Here is a 13,680-nt window from a genome sequence, read left to right on the forward strand (position 1 = left end):
TGTGTGTGTATAATATATATATATATATATATATATATATATATATATATATGTGTGTGTGTGTGTGTGGGGGGGGGGTGTAAAATATGTGTCTTTTTCATCATTATTTGTATTTTTAATATCTTTGCTTACGATTTGTTTTGGTTTGGGCACCCAAAACTTGATACCTGGGTTGTTAAGATGTATGAAGGGTGTATGAAAGTTGTTAAATGGGTGTAAGATGTAAGTGTAGAAAGTTTATAGAAAGGATGTAGAAGGGGTGTAGAAAAGATGTAGGAAGAGTGTGTAAAGGAAGTCATAAGGGTGTAGAAAATGTGTAGGAAGTGTGGAGGATGCAAGTAGAATGTAAGGGTGTAGAAAGGTGGTAGGAAGGGTATAGGAAGGATATGTGAAGGGTGTACAAATGGTGTTAGAATGGTGTGGAAAAGGTGTAGTGTGTAGTGTTTAGTTAGGGCATAGGAATGGTGTAGAAAAAATGTAGTAAGTGTGTAAAACATGTGCAGGAAAGATGTAGAAACGACATAGGAACGATGTAGGAATTGTGAAAGAAAGGTGTAGGAAGGGTGTAGAGACGATGTAGGAAGGATGTAGAAGATTTGTAAGAAGGGTGCAACATGTAAAGTGTAGGAATGGTATAGGAGGTGTAAAGAGGGTATATAAATGGAGTGGGAAAGGTGAAGATAGAGTGTAGAAAGAGTGTAGAAAATGTTTAGGGTATAAGGCGTAATAAGAGTGTAGAGAAGGTTTATGAAATATGTAGAATGAATGTAGGAATGACTTAACAAAGGTGTAAAAATGGTGAACAAAGAGTATAAGAAGGGTGTACGGTGTAAGTTGTAAATAGGGTGTAGGAAGGATGCATAAAGGGTGTGGACTGTAAGATCCTTGAAAATATTTGTTAGATACTTAAAAAAAAAAAAAAAAAAAAAAAAATTAGTGAATAGTAAATTATGAATAGTAAATTGTGAATAGTAAAAAGTGAATAGTAAAAAAAAAAAAAAATTATTTTTGGAAAGGATAAGTGTTACACGTAGCATTGAGATCAGAATTCACCAATTTGCAAATAAAAATTATTTTTGTAATAGTAAAATGAATAAAAAAATGAATAGTAAAAATGAATAGTAAAAATGAATAGTAAATTTTTTTACTATAAATAGCCAAGGGGGGAGGCTGGAAATTTACACCAAAATTCTAGAGAAATTGTGAGAGAAGAGAGTTGGAGTAAATTCTAGTTGAAGAGGGGAAATTCTGGAGGTTTCCGGAGAACGGTTTGAGAAGAGTAAACTAAGTCTGGAATAGAGGTAAGGGGAGCTAACTTTGAGTAATTCCTTTTATATTATCTTGAGTCTTGAATATGCTATATTTTGCTTTTGTTTGATCTTAAATCTTGAATATGGAATATTTTGTTTATGTATGATCTTGAATTTAAATGAGAGTATGCTTTTGTGTTGATATCCGAGTGTGATAGTTGTAAATTGTGATGTTGAATATGTTATGACATTTGTATGTTATTAGTTGTTTATTTTTGTAATTTGGAAGGATTAGAAATTGTCTAACCGGCTCTGCCAGATTCAATTTCTTGTTTCCCCAAACATCTTATTGTTTTCCTTATTTATTTTTATTGTAGTTTGGAAGGATTAGAAATTGTCTAACCGGCTCTGCCAGATTCAATTTCTTGATTCCCCAAATTTTTTTTATTTCTTTCCTTACTTATTTTATTACATTTTTGGAAGGATTAGAAGTTGTCTAACCGGCTCTGCCAGATTCAACTTCTTGTTTCCCCAAACTATTTATTGCTTTACTTATTTATTTTATTGCAATTTTTGGAAGGATTAGAAGTTGTCTAACCGGCTCTGCCAGATTCAACTTCTTATTTCCCCAGACATGTATTGTTCTTGTTATTTAATTATATTGTATTGTTGGATGGATCAGAAGTTGTCTAACCGGCTCTGCCAGATTCAACTTCTTGTTTCCCCATAAAATTTTATATTAAGATTATTTTTATGATTGTCAAATATTGTATTCTTCTATGACCATTTATAATAATATTTTATTATTGTTAATTATTTATAATTATCTTGTATGAATTCTATTATGGATGTTTATTGTGATGAATTTATTGAATGAGTTTGTTGGCTGAAATTGATCTTGTTGGAAGGTTTGGAGAAAGGGTTCTGTAATAACTTGTATATGGGTATTAAATATACAGATACTGTTTGAGGTTGTTGTGAGAGGAAGTAAAATATTAAAATTAGGTATTTTAGATTTAGAGCATAAGAGAACAATGTAGATAAATTAAATAAATAAATTGTAAATTATTAAGGGCCTCCCTTTGTTGGTAGGATAGAGGAACCTTAAAAACCTGAGTTGGCACATCCCTGATCATAGAGCAGCCCTGGCCTGGTCCAGTCAGTTGTGACTAGTCATATGTGCTGGCGTCGAAGGTGAGTTTGATGCGTTCAGACATCTGGGTCCTCTCCGGTGACCAATTGGGGTAAAGAAAGATCTCTAATAGGATGAAAATAAAATAAAATAAGTCAATTGTAGATGCATAACGTTATCATGGTAAAAAAACTTCATATATATTTTATTTGTTATTACATTGAGCCCAGACTTTATTATGTAGTTCCTAAGATATGTTGATATATTTTTGTTGATCCATAATCTTTGTTTGGTGAAAATATGTTGAGTTATACTCGTTATGGGCAAAATGAGTTTATAATATGAAGCATGATATATGGCAATATGTTTAATTTATTGATACCAAAACGGGTTATTATGAATTCATGATTAAAGAATGAACATGATTGAGTTAGGTGGATAAGAGGGTATGAATTGTTGGTTTTATGAAATGTTGGAGTGAATATGAGAAATCATTACTTATGAAATGATGTTTACTACCGGGAGTAGTATGTTCGAGTTATACCATGAGAGTTTGGTATGAGCAATGTAACACCTGAGGTTTATGAAAGCAGGCAGAAAGTGGTCTGACCATAAGGCTTTGACATAAACATATGATTCGTAAGTTATATAGAAGCAGGCAGAGAGGGGTCTGACCATAAGGCTTCAGAAAGTAAGACATAGTATATAAGTGAGGCTTAAGGAAGCAGGCAGAGAGCGGTCTGACCATAAGGCTTCATGAGTAAGCATGGTACACTTGTAAGATTTATAGAAATGGAAAATATGATTTTGATAATGATGAATTAATGACATCGGAATAATGATATTTTGTCAATTGCAGAAATACATGATTATAATATTTTTATTACAAGTTTAATGATTTTATGATATGGTTGGCTTACCCTTATTTGTTTGTACTATGATCATATAACTCATGTTATATGTGATTAGATAATGTTGCAGATGCGGTTGAAAAAGCTTAAAGATGAGAAAGATGCGGGGAAAAAACTTTCAGGGATTTTTGTAAAAAGAATAAATTTGTATTGGGAAGATTATGTTGTGTAAAACTTATAAGTTGAAATTTCAATGGTGAAGACTATATTGTTTAAAGTTTGTAAGTTTAGTACTGTACTTTGGAGTAATTGAAATAAAGTTTGATTGTTTATATGAGATATCAAATTAATTTAGTCTCTACTATTAGTAATACCCTTTAAAATATTAGGGTGTTACATTTTGGTATCAGAGCAATGGTTTTCGAAAATATTTTGGGACTCTGGGGAGTGAAATTATTATTCTTAGTAAAATATCAATTGAGTTGATTCTTATTTTATTGGAAACTAGACTCAAAGAGCTTCAATTTGACTACTCATACGCATATTTTGGACTTCGGGAAGGGGTCTAACCGAGCTGGGGAAAACGTGACAGTTTTGCTATCTAGGGGCTAGCGTCCAACCTTAATTTTAGGTGTATTTTTTTTACAAGTTGCAACTTTTTGGAGTGAGTAGGTTGTGTTCTGCACTAGGAGAACATTTTGGGACCCTTTGGAGACTTTCCTACCATGTTTTAGGGCTGGAAAATGGTTTAGAATGGTCCATTGGTTGTTTATTATTGTTAAGTGCCAAGTGCATGGGTCCTTAGTTGTCTAAGGCATCTTCTTTTAATTCCAAATCAGATTTGGAGTTTTGGAGGAGAGTAGAGAGGTCCTTGGTGGGAGGTGAACGAAATCCTAAGTGTCCTAAGTGTGGAGGCTGACTTGGTCTAGCAAGGAGGAGATGAGTTGCTCTCTTTGAAGAAGAGTTTAAGGTGTTTGAGCCTTCAAGAGGTAAGGGGAGCTAACTCAACTTGATTTCTAGAATTTTGTAGTTAGAAATATGGTTCCAATTGCTTGACTTTGGTGAAGGGGAGCTAATCCTTTATTGTTATGATCATGAATATGAATATGTTAAAAAAAAAAAAAAAAAAAAAGAATTTGGTAATGGTAGTTATATATTGACTTGTGTAAAATTTGGTTTTCATGATTATAATTTCTTATTTTCGAGTTACTGTGGTGATAAATTTCTATTAATTGTTTTTACCGTTGGATTTAGCTAAAATTTTAATATGTGAATCCTAAGACATATTACTAAACTTTGACTGTTCGGATTTGAAAATAGAAGTCTGTACTAGGAGAAATAAATCCTGTAAGTTTGAGTAAATTAGTTACCCCTGTAGTTCTGTTACTAAGTTGTCTCAGTAAAATATAGAATTCTGACCTATTTGACCGTTAGATCAACCTCAACATTTGATATAGAATCCCTAAGACATATTAATACATTGTGACCGATTGGATTTGTAATTAAAGGTGTATGCTTAGAGAAAGAAATTTCGAAAGTTTGAAATATTTGATGAACACTATAATTCTGTTCTTACGTTATATTGGTAAAAATTTCATGTATATTCCATTTACCGTTAGATTGAGCCCAAACTTTAGTATGGAGTTCATAAGACATAATAGGTGATCTTGACCGTTCAGATTTGGAATTAGAAGTCTGTGCTTAGAAGAATTCATTCCGTATTTGGAGTTTAACCGAGAACCACTTAAATTTCTGTCTCTGAGTTAGCTCGGTAAAACCTTCATATCTACTTAGTAAACCGTTAGATTAACTTGAAAACTTTAGTATGAAGCGCGTAACAGATAGGGACATACTTCGACCGTTCGGATTTTAGATCGGAGGTACCGATTTAGGGATATTAATTTCGTAACTTCTCAGGGATTTCAATATTGCTTAATTTATGTTTTTGGATCATTTATACAAAATTGATGATTTCTGCCTCATTAACCGTTGAATTGGACTGAAAATCTTACCATATAATCTAAACATGTTGTTGATTAGTTTGATTGGTTCAGATTGTCGATAAATAATATGTTGAAAAAGGTAATTTGGTTAATTTGTGCTACTTTGATAAGTAGGCAGGATGAGATGATGAAGGAAGAGATAAAGAGAATGATATAAATCGGGCTACTTTGATAAGTAGGCAGATTAACTATACTGTGCTACTTTGTAAGTAGACAGTATTGTCTTGTTGCGCTACTTTGGTAAGTAGGCAGAAGATCTTGTTTCATGCTACTTTGGTAAGTAGGCAAATTAATTATACCGTACTGCTTTGGTAAGTAGACAATAATGTCTTGCGGTGCTACTTTGATAAGTAGAGAGAATAACTTGGTTTGTACTACTTTGGTAAGTAAGTCAGATAAGGTGAAGTTGTAACACTTTGATAAGTGGAATTTTAAATTTCAGAAGTTTATGAACTGTGTGAAATTTTATTTTAGAAGACTTGTGTTGTAATAAATCACTTAATATTTTGTTGGTGTTGAAAATTGCTAAAGAAAAGTTGTATATGTATTTTTGTGGAAAAATAAATTGTAACGCCTAAATTGGGGTATTACACTATTGGGTATCAGAGCAATGGTTTTCGAAAATCCATATCTCTTTTGTAAGTAATCTTTTGTTAAATAGTCTTTGTTTAAATAAATAATTTTCGAGGACGAAAATAAATGTTGTTGGGGAGATTGTAAGATCCTTGAAAATATTTGTTAGATACTTAAAAAAAAAAAAAAAAAAAAAAATTAGTGAATAGTAAATTATGAATAGCAAATTGTGAATAGTAAAAAGTGAATAGTAAAAAAAAAAAAAAAATTATTTTTGGAAAGGATAAGTGTTACACGTAGCATTGAGATCAGAATTCACCAATTTGCAAATAAAAAATTATTTTTGTAATAGTAAAATGAATAAAAAAATGAATAGTAAAAATGAATAGTAAAAATGAATAGTAAATTTTTTGACTATAAATAGCCAAGGGGGGAGGCTGGAAATTTACACCAAAATTCTAGAGAAATTGTGAGAGAAGAGAGTTGGAGTAAATTCTAGTTGAAGAGGGGAAATTCTGGAGGTTTCCGGAGAACGGTTTGAGAAGAGTAAACTAAGTCTGGAATAGAGGTAAGGGGAGCTAACTTTGAGTAATTCCTTTTATATTATCTTGAGTCTTGAATATGCTATATTTTGCTTTTGTTTGATCTTAAATCTTGAATATGGAATATTTTGTTTATGTATGATCTTGAATTTAAATGAGAGTATGCTTTTGTGTTGATATCCGAGTGTGATAGTTGTAAATTGTGATGTTGAATATGTTATGACATTTGTATGTTATTAGTTGTTTATTTTTGTAATTTGGAAGGATTAGAAATTGTCTAACCGGCTCTGCCAGATTCAATTTCTTGTTTCCCCAAACATCTTATTGTTTTCCTTATTTATTTTTATTGTAGTTTGGAAGGATTAGAAATTGTCTAACCGGCTCTGCCAGATTCAATTTCTTGATTCCCCAAATTTTTTTTATTTCTTTCCTTACTTATTTTATTACATTTTTGGAAGGATTAGAAGTTGTCTAACCGGCTCTGCCAGATTCAACTTCTTGTTTCCCCAAACTATTTATTGCTTTACTTATTTATTTTATTGCAATTTTTGGAAGGATTAGAAGTTGTCTAACCGGCTCTGCCAGATTCAACTTCTTATTTCCCCAGACATGTATTGTTCTTGTTATTTAATTATATTGTATTGTTGGATGGATCAGAAGTTGTCTAACCGGCTCTGCCAGATTCAACTTCTTGTTTCCCCATAAAATTTTATATTAAGATTATTTTTATGATTGTCAAATATTGTATTCTTCTATGACCATTTATAATAATATTTTATTATTGTTAATTATTTATAATTATCTTGTATGAATTCTATTATGGATGTTTATTGTGATGAATTTATTGAATGAGTTTGTTGGCTGAAATTGATCTTGTTGGAAGGTTTGGAGAAAGGGTTCTGTAATAACTTGTATATGGGTATTAAATATACAGATACTGTTTGAGGTTGTTGTGAGAGGAAGTAAAATATTAAAATTAGGTATTTTAGATTTAGAGCATAAGAGAACAATGTAGATAAATTAAATAAATAAATTGTAAATTATTAAGGGCCTCCCTTTGTTGGTAGGATAGAGGAACCTTAAAAACCTGAGTTGGCACATCCCTGATCATAGAGCAGCCCTGGCCTGGTCCAGTCAGTTGTGACTAGTCATATGTGCTGGCGTCGAAGGTGAGTTTGATGCGTTCAGACATCTGGGTCCTCTCCGGTGACCAATTGGGGTAAAGAAAGATCTCTAATAGGATGAAAATAAAATAAAATAAGTCAATTGTAGATGCATAACGTTATCATGGTAAAAAAACTTCATATATATTTTATTTGTTATTACATTGAGCCCAGACTTTATTATGTAGTTCCTAAGATATGTTGATATATTTTTGTTGATCCATAATCTTTGTTTGGTGAAAATATGTTGAGTTATACTCGTTATGGGCAAAATGAGTTTATAATATGAAGCATGATATATGGCAATATGTTTAATTTATTGATACCAAAACGGGTTATTATGAATTCATGATTAAAGAATGAACATGATTGAGTTAGGTGGATAAGAGGGTATGAATTGTTGGTTTTATGAAATGTTGGAGTGAATATGAGAAATCATTACTTATGAAATGATGTTTACTACCGGGAGTAGTATGTTCGAGTTATACCATGAGAGTTTGGTATGAGCAATGTAACACCTGAGGTTTATGAAAGCAGGCAGAAAGTGGTCTGACCATAAGGCTTTGACATAAACATATGATTCGTAAGTTATATAGAAGCAGGCAGAGAGGGGTCTGACCATAAGGCTTCAGAAAGTAAGACATAGTATATAAGTGAGGCTTAAGGAAGCAGGCAGAGAGCGGTCTGACCATAAGGCTTCATGAGTAAGCATGGTACACTTGTAAGATTTATAGAAATGGAAAATATGATTTTGATAATGATGAATTAATGACATCGGAATAATGATATTTTGTCAATTGCAGAAATACATGATTATAATATTTTTATTACAAGTTTAATGATTTTATGATATGGTTGGCTTACCCTTATTTGTTTGTACTATGATCATATAACTCATGTTATATGTGATTAGATAATGTTGCAGATGCGGTTGAAAAAGCTTAGAGATGAGAGAGATGCGGGGAAAAAACTTTCAGGGATTTTTGTAAAAAGAATAAATTTGTATTGGGAAGATTATGTTGTGTAAAACTTATAAGTTGAAATTTCAATGGTGAAGACTATATTGTTTAAAGTTTGTAAGTTTAGTACTGTACTTTGGAGTAATTGAAATAAAGTTTGATTGTTTATATGAGATATCAAATTAATTTAGTCTCTACTATTAGTAATACCCTTTAAAATATTAGGGTGTTACATGGACAAGGTATGAGAAAAGAATAAAAATGGTGTAGGAAGTGTGTAGGGTACAAGGTATAGGGTGTAGGAAGAGATGTAGAAAAGGGTATAGGAAGGGAGTGGGGAGGATGTAGGAAGGCTGTAGTAAAAATGTATGATGTAAGATGTTGGAAGGGTGTAATGAGATTTTGAAAAAGAGTAAGCAGGGTGTAGAAAACACTGTAGGAATGGTGTAAAACGGATGTAAAAGTGGTGTAAGGGTATAAGAGATATGTAAGAAGGATGCAACAAAGGTGTGGGAAAGGATTATAAATAGTGTGGGAAAAGTGTAAGACGAGTGTAGAATGTAGGGTGTATGAAAGATGTAGGAAGAATGTAAGAAATGTGTAAGAATGATGAAAACAACGTGTCAAAAGGGTGTAAAAAGTGTATAAGAAAGCTGTTAAATGGGTGTAGGAAGGTTCTACACCCAACACACTTTTTTGTACATTTTACACTCTTACTACACCCTTCTTACACCCTTTGTAAATTACACAAACTTTCTACACCCTTCAAAAGTATTGAACATAATCAATTTTAAAAAATATTTGTTTATCGAATATCAAAATCTGTTAAAATATGTTAACAGGTATCGATAAATATTTTTTTAAAATTTTATTTTTTAATTAAAACTTTATAATTATTTAATTTAATTAAAATTCTAATATTATTTAATATATTTTTATATTTTATTAATTATTAAAATATGATTTATATATTAATAATTGTAAGGTCCTGAAAATTATATGGGCTAGGGGGGCCTATTTCCCGAGGCAGCCAGGCCCAAAGGGCCAAAGACACCTTGACCTTAGAAGGGGTTCCTTCATTTTCCAACTCTGAACCAATTTCCAGTTTCTCTTTCTCTCTCTAAAAACTCAGTTCCACTTTTCTTCTTCTTGCTCTGACTTCTCTCTACCTTTCCACCACTTTCCACCGTTTAAATTTCAAATAGGTGGTATTCTTTCGCTCACAGAGTTGAGGGCTTCCATTCTATCCAATTAGATTTTCATTTGGACGAGTAAGTCAAATTCTCCACTCTTCTTGATATTAGGGCATGCAACTTTACTGGTTGCATGGAGCTCATTTTGATCCTCTGTCTATTATAGCTCAAAGAGATGTTTTCCATCCCCAATTAGGTGGTTGTAGGTCACTGTTTGGACTTTCACCGAGAAAGCACTGTTAGGGCATTCTAGTTGGCTGTAGACTTCCAGGTAAGGGGAGCTAATTATTTTTGTATGAATTTATTTTATAAAAATATATGCATATGAATGTTGAACTAGTGTGCTCTTGTGAAACTGTTTTATGACTTTTATTGTATTGGTTGTTATAATTGAAACTGTGAAATTGTGCATGTTGTGATGTGATGAATTTAATTTGTTTTGAATGAGTTTGTTGGCTGAAATTGATCTTGTTGGAAGGTCGGGAGTAAGGGTTATGTAATAGCATGTATATGGGTATTAAATAGATGTACATGTACTGTTTGAGGTTGCTATGAGAGGAAGTGAAAATATTAAAATTAGGCATTTCAGATTCAGAGCATAAGAGAACAGGGTAGATAAATTAAATAAATTAATTGTTAATTTTTAAGATAAATTAGGAATCTTAAAAACCTGAGTTGGCACATCCCTGATCGTAGAGTAGCCCTGGCCTGGTCCAGTCAGTTGTGCTGGCCATATGTGCTGGCGTCGAAGGTGAGTTTGATGCGTTCAGACATCTGGATCCTCTCCGGTGACCAATTGGGGTAAAGAAAGATCTCTAGTAGGATGAAAATAAAATAAAACAAGTTGATTGTAGATGCATAAAGTTATCATATGTTAATTTCTAGTAAATTATAATTTTAGAAAATCAATCACTGTGTATTTGGAATTCAAAGTAAAGATCCATATATAAATATATAAATATATACATATGTGTATAATAATATAATGTAAATATATATATTTATAATATAATGTACGTATCATATATATATATATATAATAATATAATGTATATATATATATATATATATATATATATATATATATATTTATAAGATAATGTACGTATCATATATATATATATATAATAATAATAATAATAATAATAATAAAGTAAGGATAGTTGTTTATTATATTGAAACGTGAGTGTTAATCAATAATTATATTACTTGTAGGTATGTATAAATTGATGCATTTTATGAGCTCTTGTGGATTAGTTGGAGTTGTTTGATTCTTGGTATTGATTAACTTAGGTTCAATTGTGGAGATGTTATTTTTATAATTTGTAAGTGGTGAGTGATGTATATTGTTGAGATTGTGTATATGTTGATTTTGGCAGAAAGTATATGATTACAAAGTGATGAAAGTATGATCCAAGTTGTAAATCAAGTTCCATCAGTGTAGGATCTCTTGGTGAGATTCTTAGTGTTTTAGAATGAAAGTAGGAGCTCAGTCTTGGGGGTCATTCTGAAACTCCAATGGCTAATCATACTCAAGTAGAGGGATTAATCCATGTGGTGAGGAGTAGCAGGAGGTTTTAGTCTTGGGGGCTTCCAGTATGTCTCAAAGCCCGGAATAGGCTAACCTCGTGAGTGTGGTAGGGTGGGAAACCCAAGTTTCATAAGTCACCACGAGTGCAGGACCCGCCATAGCTCGACTATCATTCTAAAGTCCGGACGAGTCAAGTCTTGAAGATAACATGCTAGGATGTATGCCTTAAACTGCTTTGATTTAAGTTAACTCCTGTATGTTATGTGCTTGATATGATGCATGCTTTTATATAATTAGCTCACCCGTGCTTGTTTGTGTGCTTGTTGTTTTCTTTTGCAATGATCATCCACTTGGATGTGAGCAGAGGAAAATGAGGTTTCTTTGGAGGCAACATTGGAGAGAAATGAAGATGATGCTGCAGCTTAGACTCACTAGGAATTCTTAGTTCTCTTATGTCCTTTTGAAGAACCTTGTTATGTTTTAAGTGGGCATATTTTGAAATACTCTAGTGCTTGAAGTTTTAATTTCTTAATAAATTCTGGAACACTGTAATGTTATAATACTTTAAGTACATCTCCTGTTTTTTAATATTATAAGTTGGTGATGTTTTTGCATATATATCTGCTATATATTTGGGATATCACAATAATAATTATATTAAAAAAATAAAAATAAATGATTAAAATAAAAAGAATAATAAAAAAATAATTATATAAAATTTGATTTAATATATTTAGATATATTAAATTATATTAAAATATTAAATTAAATCAAATAATTATTAAATTTTGTATAAAAAGCTAAATTTTAAAAATTACTGATATCGTTAAAATATGTTAACAGCTTTCGAGAAACAAATTTTTTAAGAATTTTTCTTTTTATTTAAAATTTAATAATTATTTAATTTAATTTAAATATTATTTATAGTATTTTTAACTTTAATAAATATATTTATTCATAATTTTTTTTAAATTTTATTTTTAGATTTAAAATTTAATAATAATCTAATTTAATTTAAAGTATTAATATTATTTAATAGATATTTTTATCTTAATAATTATTAAAATATAATTTAAAATTATTTTTTAAAATATATGTTTTTTATTTTATTATTTAAAATTATTTTCATCAAAAAATATTTTATTAATTTTTTTTTAAATTATATTTATAAACTTTAAAGTATCTTTTATATTCAATTACGATTTTTTTTATTATAAATATTTTTACAGTTAAATATAACATTAATAATTATTATTTTATATTACTCTAATCTAATAATTATAGTTATTTTAATAATCTTTAATTTTTACTTGTTTTATTTATCAAACCAATCAAATCCTATTATTCACTTTCAAATCCCCAAATCCATCACAATTCCCCCAAAATCCTCTCCTGCCACCGCCGGCCACCGCCGGCCACCGCGGCATCCACCAGCCCTTCATAGACACAACTCGCGCAACCAAAGAAGACCCACACATCAGTTAACAAAACAACACTCTCAATTCAAGAGACGAATCCCATATCACAGTCATCAATTTTTAATTCAGAGTGATGGTGAGAGCTTATAAATAGGGCAATAAATTGGGGGTTTAAACACACCAAAGCAAACGTTTAGAACTTAAGAGTGAGAGAGAGAGATTACAAGGCACGGGTTGCAATTTAGGAAGTTGTTCGAGTGAAGTGCGAAACGCGGAACTTGGTGGAAAGAGTTGAGTAGTGAGGACGAACAAAGTTTCCAGGTACGGGGAGCTATTTAGTATGTTTAATTGTGTGTGGGTTGAATGGTATGTTTCTCGCTATTCCTTTATGGTCATATGGGTATTGATGATTTGAGTATGAAATAATTGTTAAATTGATGTTGAATCGTTTTGGGTAATTGAGTATATTATGATACACTAGATTGTGGAATATTGTATGAATATTGGCATGTGTTTTTGTGTTTACGGAATATACAAATTGGGGGTGAGAAATAGGTAATTTGATGTTTGGACTGTTATAGGGTACGAGAAGACGATAGTTCTCCTTTATTTTCTGTTTGAATAGTAGTAAAATATAATGATACATGTGTCTCCTGTTTCGTATCTGTTTATGGGATTAATGTAATATGGTAATATTATATATGTATAGCTTCTCTTAAATGGAAAGAAGAATAGGATAGTTGTTGATGGATATGGGTATATAATGGGTTATCTTTGGAAGTTGGTAATTATAGTAGAATTAAGAATGTGTTGGAAAATTGTGTACGCATCGTGGCGTTTTGTTATTCTGAATTGGAATGGCAGTAGGAGTTTGGAACGTATGAGATTAGTAATCTTAATTAAACAAGTGTATAGGGTAGAAGTGGTTTTATCAATTTAGAGGTTTAGGTATTATAGAAAAGATTGGGTTAAGAAGTAAGTTTAAAGTTATAGTATTATGTTTAATGGAAATGAAATTAAGTTGTTGGAATGAAAGTTGTACGTGCGTGGTTTTTGAATTATGGA

The 13,680-nt window shown here is 31.1% G+C and overlaps 1 protein-coding gene across 2 annotated transcripts in view; it reads left to right on the plus strand.

The window, feature by feature from the left end:
- Positions 1-12,541: 12,541 nt before the first annotated feature.
- LOC124843955 (B-block binding subunit of TFIIIC) overlaps positions 12,542-13,680 on the plus strand; it is a 28,689-nt gene continuing 27,550 nt past the window's right edge. For both annotated transcript variants that reach the window (XM_047320794.2, XM_088100502.1), the window contains exon 1: positions 12,542-12,936. The gene's annotated coding sequence lies outside the window, so the exon portion shown is untranslated. The remainder of the gene's footprint in view (positions 12,937-13,680) is intronic.

This window comes from Vigna umbellata, chromosome 10 (assembly GCF_029865625.1).
Source record: "Vigna umbellata cultivar VRB3 chromosome 10, Vumbellata_1.0, whole genome shotgun sequence".
In the NCBI taxonomy this organism is placed as follows: domain Eukaryota; kingdom Viridiplantae; phylum Streptophyta; class Magnoliopsida; order Fabales; family Fabaceae; genus Vigna; species Vigna umbellata.